The sequence below is a fragment of the Clytia hemisphaerica genome, unplaced genomic scaffold (assembly GCF_902728285.1).
Source record: "Clytia hemisphaerica strain Z4C2 unplaced genomic scaffold, Clytia hemisphaerica genome assembly, whole genome shotgun sequence".
NCBI lineage: Eukaryota > Metazoa > Cnidaria > Hydrozoa > Leptothecata > Clytiidae > Clytia > Clytia hemisphaerica.
Window position 1 is genome coordinate 5,376 of NW_027104231.1, and position 8,338 is coordinate 13,713.

Genomic DNA, 8,338 nt, shown 5'->3' on the forward strand with positions numbered 1-8,338 from the left:
TGACCGCTCACCGCAAGAGCTGGCGAACGAGTGAATCTTGAGAGAGTTGAAATCTTGAAAATTCTGAAAAATGACGAACTATAACCCGTCGAAGACTGCAATCTAACTTTGCGTTTTCAGCACCTTGACATCGCATTCTTTGTATAAAAACTTTGGCTTTAACTTTCAAGTCCTCGAAAAGTAACGTAGAACGAGCAATCCTGAGAAGTTCACAACAAAAGAAGAATAAAAAATCGATTCTGGCAAGTTGCTATCTTTATGTGGCATTCGGACTATGGAAAATGGAAATGCATCCCGTTTATCAAACAACTTATAAATAAATATCCCGTCTTTGATGGTAATATCCAGGTTTAAAAAAGAAGCATAATTACCAGAGTGCTCAATTTTGAGTTCAAGCTCATCTGGATAGATATCTCTATACACAGACTGAAACAAGTTACCGTCATTGATCGCACACAAATCATCAATGAATCTTATATATATCTTATATATAATCTTATATATNAACCATAAAATAAAATAACTATAAAATAAATTTACAATTTAGAAGTCTTTTTTTCCGACGTTGCTTTTGTCCGAAAACGAAAGATTTTAGAGTGCCGAATGTTGAATAAGGGTTTTTCACTGAGATAATATTAATAAAAGTTTATTTTGGCAGCATTTTAACATAATTAGAAATAAAGGACCAATCAAATTTGCGTAAAAATAATTTATAGCAAAAAGAATGCACTGCCTTTAAGGGTCCCTTTTTGCATGTTCAGTATTATGCTGTAAGGGTTGTAAATTACAAACTTCAATTCCAACCCCCCCCCCCCAAAAAAAAAAAAGAAGTGTCGTAAAAACATCTAAATCCAATGTCTTGACTCTTGGAAGCCTAATCCTAATAAGCTTCCTAAAATTCAAGAGAAGTCGGGTTTAGGAGCCCAACCTCAAAGTCGTAACTTTAGATTTTTATAAGCACGTGGTTGATTATAAAAGATGTGTCTCCTCTTCGGCGATTCATATTTCGTTTTATCATGGTTGTATATGTTTGTTTTTTTCCCGTTGTCGGACAAAATTGTTGTCGGAATACTGACGCATTCGTCAAATCCAACGTCGGACATTTCTACTGTCGGACTAGAAAGTGTCGGACTACTGACGACCTCCCAGAAAATGTACCATGATGGGCCCCATATTCAATCATTGACCAGGAAAATGCTTTGAAATTGATCACTTTCAAAAAAACTAAAGTCAATTTTTGCTAGAAAATGTTTTTCAATCTTTCAAATGGCTTTATTATTGCGTCTGAGTAGTGATTCTGGAAATAATTGAATTTCATTTGAATTGATTATAATTATTATTGTCTCATAACTGTAACTAAATACTACCGCTCGAAGAGGAGTTATGCGATCAAGAAGTAGAAGGATCCGCATTACCTGTTGACTGCTTCCAAAAATCAAAGGAAAATTGCAGTAAGACCCATTTTTTCAAATTTTAATATGGTCTGTCTAGGAGTTCACTACACGTTTTGATTATTTTGTGCTACAGTTTTTCTCCTGAAAGACTTCCTTTTGCGGTTCAGTAATGTATTGTAAAATATAATTTAGTAGCTATTAGGCTGCTGAGGAATTTGACCTGAAAAATTAATTTGCACTTATGGTCACACTAAGCTCTTCACTCTACTTTATATGATCTCCTTAGATTCATTCTACACAGAAACCAGGCTTTCTGGATCGTGTTTATATTGCATTCTTTTGATGAGGGGATGAAATCCAAAATATTAATGATGGAGAATTAGTCTTGCAGCTACTACATCAATATGTTTGTCATTCAAAAATGATTTTTGTATGTGCCATTCAATTTGAATTAATTTGTTATATTCTTTTAGAAACTAGCAAGACGGTGGTCTGCGTTGGAGCTGAAAACGTCTATACCAGCCAGCAAGAAGCCACTCATTGCTGAATGTCTGACTGTCGACTTCATGTCGTCTGATAAAGAGGTCATGGATGATGAGATGGAAGATAAGTTTTTTCTTGTCCATCCTTTATCTTGGCGGTCCAAATACTACAATGAGTTTATGGCAGCACTTGACCAAAAGTATGCCCAGAACCAGACCAAGAAGGGTAAGGATCAAACCACACCACGCGAAAAAGGTGAAGTGTCTCAAAGGCAAATGCCAGAAAACTTACCTGAATGCTGGTCGTGGGCTGTTAAGCAATGAAAGACCTTGACATTGTAATGCCTGTTTCTGCAGGCGGGTCGGTAGTAAAATCTCTGACATAATGACGTTTACTACAGTGGTGGTGTGACAAAAAATCGAAAAAATCTTTTTACTACCCAGGTTAGTTAAATACTAAAATGGGTGGTGTCTATGTGTTGAATGTTAAAAAAAATTTATAATTTGAAAAAAATATCTGTTGGAAAGTTGTTTGCTGCAAACAAAAATTCTCGAAATTTTCAAAAAAATCAAAACATAGCAAAATGGCGACCAAGAATGGCAGTGTTTCAGTGAGAAAAGGAGCAAACAAGCATTGTTGTTGGGGAAATTGTAAAAGTGACTCGAGATTTCCAGATAAACTACCCCCAGGAACATTCTTTATTAATTTTCCTCAGGTTGGGAAAGTCAAAGAGAAGAATACCCAATGGAAAAACAACCAAGAGAAGGAGAAAACCGAGAAAGCAAAGAGATGGGCTCACAAGTGTGGAAGGAAAGGTTTTGACCATACAAAGATAACCAAGGACACTTATATTTGTTCCCTTCATTTTCATGGAGGTAAGGGTCCCACTGAAGATAACCCAGAACCTATCCTAGCCACTCTGTCGTCAACTGAAGTAGAAAAGTGTTCCAGAAAGAAACGAAAAGCTCCCACACAACGAGAACCATTACCAACAAAACCCAAGAAGCTCAAGCTGACAGAAAATACATCGATCGATGATCCTGAAGCTTTATCAGAGATTGTGTGTAGTAACATAGACACTGGTAATGATGATAAAACTGCTGAAAATAGTGCTGATATCAACAACAACACCAACAATGATTATTATAATGATGGTGCACAATCTGCTTTCCACGATCAACCTGAAACTTCAGAATCTGCTTCCCACGATCAACCTGAAACTTCTGCTGATATCGTTTCCAATACACGTACACTTATTTCATGTAATCAAGCTGATAATGAAACACAGACCGAACCAGACAAGCTTGCCTTAAGTGCAAAAATAGAGATTCTTGTTTTGAAAAATGAAATCAAACTTTTGAAAGAAGGGATCAGAGAATCGTCGTCCACGAATAATAGGAACCCAATGTCTATGGATTACATTATGCAGTTTGAAGCAAAGACACAATATTTTATTGGTTTGTCTAGAAAGCATTTCTGGGACTTATATGATTTTCTTGGGGATGCTAAATTCAATTTGACATATTGGAATAGTACCAACAAAACTAACTCAACATCCAGAAATTTTTCATTCAGTCCCGCAGAGCAGCTTTTCATTACTCTTCTGCGATTAAGACGTGGATTCAACTTGTACACCGTCGCCCATTTCTACTTTGTCAGTGAATATACAATAAGAACCATATTCACAACTTGGATACTGTTTATGTTTCATCATTTTAAAAGTTTGAAAGATGTCATCTTTCCTGAGAGGCAAGCGTTCAAAAAAACATTACCAAAAGTCTTCAAGCCATTTAAAAATATTCGCGCAAGTATTGACTGTACGGAATTCAAATGTGAGGTACCTCGTGACTACAAACAGCAAGGAAATATGTATTCAAAGTACAAAAGCAACTGTACAATGAAATGGTGCAGCTTGCTTTGTCTCTGATCTATTCGAAGGAAGTATTAACGATGTTGAAATTTTCCAACGGTGTGGCATTTTACAACATGTCAATTTCCAGGATTCATTCCTTGTTGACAAGGGTTTCACGGTACAGCATTTACTTTTGCCCAAACAAGCGACAATCTACATTCCACCATTTTTGGGACAACGGGAAAAGTTCACGAAAGAAGAGGTGTTACTTTGTAAGAGAATAGCAAAGGCTAGAATTCACGTCGAAAGATTCAATGAACGTTTGAAAAGATTTAGACTTTTGGACAGAGTAATTCCATTAACTCTTGCCCCAATGGCATAACAGTTAGTATATGTAGGATCAATGCTTGTTAATTTTCAGGAATTTTTGTGTAAATAATTTATTTCTCCCAAAAATAATTTGAGAATATCACAGGCATCAGGCAAAGTTTTTCAATTAATTCGTTGTAATAGATGGGTACATTTTTCAGCACATATTTCACTCTTCTTTTTGTTGGAATTTTGAATTTTATATGGTTTCAGAAATACTGTATTTTCGTGATATTTATAAGAACGATTACCCTTTCATTTTTTTCTCTTTGTAACAGTATTAATATTTTGGTGTGCACTAATTTATTATTTTATTATTTATAATTTGATACATTATTATTTCCAATATACTAATGCACTGAACATTGTTACAAATACCTTTTTGTTACCTCAATGACTTTATCACTAAACTCAAATTAACTTTTGGAAAAGACCACTTAAAACCCAAAAAGTTTAAATTTTAACAGGACAAACATTCGAATTTTTCAAAAATTCAAACATTTTTTAATTAAAACATTCCATTTCTTTGCAAAATATTTTCAAAAATTTCAGCCTAGATATGCATATGATTACAGTAGAATCTCTCTATCTCGAATCTCTCAAATATCTGGTCCCTAGAATGTGTTTTCAAGATAATTTCCTTTCTCTATCTCGAACAAATATTTTGGTACTTTAAAGGTTCGAGATAGAGAGATTCTGTATTTTAAGAAAGGACTACTATTTGCTTGATTATATACTTAGGCCACTATACTTTCGAAATTTTTTTCCAAATTTTTGAATGACCCCCTTGTGTTTGATATTTTTCCCACTCCCTCCCCCCACTTACCGGCAATAAGGTCAAAGTTTAATATCATATTTGAAAGCTTTATTTGCACACCCCAGATTTGGAGGACATCTATTGTCTGGGGCGGGTGTGGGGTGGTAGTTTTTAGTATCCGAGGTTTCAATAATGCTATGATGGTCCAGGGTAGGCAAGGTCAAAATTTTAACAACTGGGGAATAAATGATTGAAGAATTGTGTATCATCCACCCTATGCAATTTCTTTCCTGGAAAATTTATTAAATGAAAAATTCCAAGTATTCCTTGAGAATTTTTTTGTTCTCATTGTCCGAAAAGGAGAGCTTCGTTCTTATAAAAAAAGTACCAGAAATAACCTTCTTACACGCTTTTTTATTTAAAAGAACAATTTTTTAAGAACACCAGCCACAGATTTAGGTCTTCAGAACAATAGCTGTATTGTTTGGAACAATAGAAATTTTTAAGAACAACCTCAGGCTCAACCAAAATTAACTGGTTCTTATAAAAAACAAGCGTTTTGTGTACTTGCAAAAAGACAATTTTAAAGGATAATAAACTGCACTTTTTTTCCTGGAAAAATTGTAAAATGGAAAATTCCAAGAATTCTTTGAGATTTTTTGTTTTCATCGTTCGAAAAAAAAATTCATTTGCAAAAGGACAACTTTTTAAGGGTAACAAACTGCTGACAACTTATACAGTAAAAGAGTTGAAAATCAATGGGGTAAGAAAATAAATGAGTATTGATAGTAATATTTTGGATTTTCTCCAGGTTTCACGTTTTTCTGGCTGTTAAAAAATATGTTAGGTATATACACAAGCTTTTCTATGTTAGGTACTTACAATAAAAAGTAAAATGGTAATAAAAAGCTATGTAAGCACAAAAACTTCCTATGCTTCATCACAAACAAGGCATTTTGTTTTTCTGAAAATGAGAGAAAAAATTACAATAAATATAAAAGACAGAGAATTGTTTTGTTGTCATTTTGTTGTCATGAAAACACACTGAAAAAAATTCAAATCTTAAAAATGCACTTTTATGGTTCCATTAAGAATCTCAAAGTAAAGTCTGTATAAAATCAGTGAAAGACATTATTGAAATATTTAGTTAACTTGTTCAGTTCAAATAGTAATAAATCCCTAGGATATCTCATAAAAAAGACAAAAGCTAGTGTGTAAAAATACATTGAAACATCTAGTTGTTTAATACAAATGGTAACAAATCCCTAGGAACTCTCATAAAAAAATACTCTGGAATGAAAACTTTCTCCCAGAACAACCATGTGCTTTCAACTATACGTTATTGAAAGTCTGTATCAGGAAAGATCCTTTCAATACTTGAAGGTCCCTTCTCGGAATAGAGCATAAAATCACAGAAGTTAGCTTCTGTTATCAGTAGCTGCAGCTGGATTTGATAATAATAAGAATGTGCTCTTTTAAGAATCAACTGACCGTTTTCAACTTTGAAACATTGTCGAGCAACCTCAAATTTCAAGCATTCACCATTGATAACGCTCTCCACACTATTTAATTGCAAAATATTTAAACATTTCACCTCAACAATACTGACCAGCTTTCCATTATCAAATATAAGTCCATCAGGACTAGCTGCTAAATGCAAATACTTATCATTGATCCATAAACCACTCAAACCAACAAGAACATTCAATCTACCACTATATTCTTTCAAGGCATTTTTTTCGTTTTTGTCAATGCCATATTGCATGTATTTATTACAAAATGTTGAGGGAAACCAAAAGTTTCTAAACAGCCAGTTGAAATGAGGCTGTAAAGAGTCATATTTGTCTAAAGTTTCACCGAGCATGACTGCGCTTTGACATTTTTGATGCGGTTTAATGCGAAATTTTCGTTTCAAGATGCCAAACGATCAGATTCTGCTTGCTGGTCGGTCTCTGGAATTTCACCACAAGCTTTATCGTTTAATATGTCAGCATTGTTCTGTGAGAAGTTTTCAGCAAATCGGTTAACCATTTCTTTATATACAGTGGCATCTGCCTCGTCTAATTTCCAATTTTCATATTTTATCTTGAAAATTGACTCCCACATACTTTGCTTTATATCCGATTGTAATTTTATAACAAAGTTATTGACTCTTACATCAGAAACTTCACGTTTATCTACCGGTCTTGGATCGAAGTTATATAGATCTGATAAAGGCTTTCGCTTACTACTACTCGACTTGTAATCCACTTCATATAATTTGGTAGGATTTTTTTGACGTTGTTTTCCTTTACCCCATGTTTTAGGTTTCGAAGTGGAGGGTTGGATAACCAGCTCATGATTACTTGCAGAATCACTCAGATGTAATAACAAGGCAGCAACGTGTACACACCTGTCAAGGGCACTTGCTTTACAATCGCAGCTTGCAGATTTAATGTTCCCACTCACATTACTTAAGGTGACAGACACATTGAGTGGTGGACGTGAGCTCGTATGTAATACTCATGCTTCGTCTCATCAGCATTATCATGTATGTCATGAACATCGCCGCTCCTCAAAAGGTTCCTTCCTTTTCGCAAAGGTTTTGCCCTTACAGTATCACATAATCATAAAAGTTTTCATCATCGTATTTCATCAGATTTTTTAAGTCCATGACACTCTAGCCATCTCTTTAGTTCATCTACTATACAATTTTCTGGATCCTTTTTCAATTTTGCACCTGGAACATCATCTTCTGTTAAAATACTGTAATTTTTCACTGTAATCTTGTCTGAAGTCGCCATGTTGTTTACGTTTTTTGACCGAAAGTTCCCGAAATGCATTGCGATAACTTACGATAATTTATTTTTTCGCATAATTATGACGTAGGCACCACGAAGCGCTATTCTAAGGGCAAAACATTAATTTTTGGACTAAGTGAAAAATGTGTCACAGAAATAATCATTTTTTAGCTATTTTGTAAAGTCAGTCCGAAAAGCAACCAAAAAATAGGTGGTCTCCATGACAAATTGTCCCAAAAACTTTTACTACCAAGGTAGTAAAATATCTCTTCCAAAAGTCTGGGTAGTGGTAAGTAAAACTACTACTACTCATATAAGTCTGAGATTTTACTATCGACCCCCCTCCTGGTTTCTGCATTGTTTTTGTTTTTCATCAGCTCTTCCTTTTTCAACTTAAATTTGAAAGCAACAATCAATCCTTCTGATTGGTTTGAATAATATGATAATAATGACTTTATTTCTTTGACTTTGACCATCTAGTATTAAGTTTCAACTTTTTAAAGGTTTCCCTTGCAAGTTTGTCAGATTTTGAGTATCTGGTGATAGTTATTGCAATTCATAGGTGAAAAAATTGATCTGCATTATAATAAATTTTAACTCAAGGTTTGTGTTTAACTAGTGAATTTTTACGTTCAATTTCTTATTCGCATGGGTTGGATTGGCCAGAACTATCATTCAGCCCTTTTTATGCACCTTTCACTAG

At 34.3% G+C, this 8,338-nt stretch overlaps 1 pseudogene; it reads left to right on the forward strand.

The window, feature by feature from the left end:
* The first annotated feature begins 2,460 nt into the window (after window positions 1-2,460).
* Window positions 2,461-4,204, forward strand: LOC136815936 (uncharacterized; annotated as a pseudogene).
* Window positions 4,205-8,338: the final 4,134 nt, after the last annotated feature.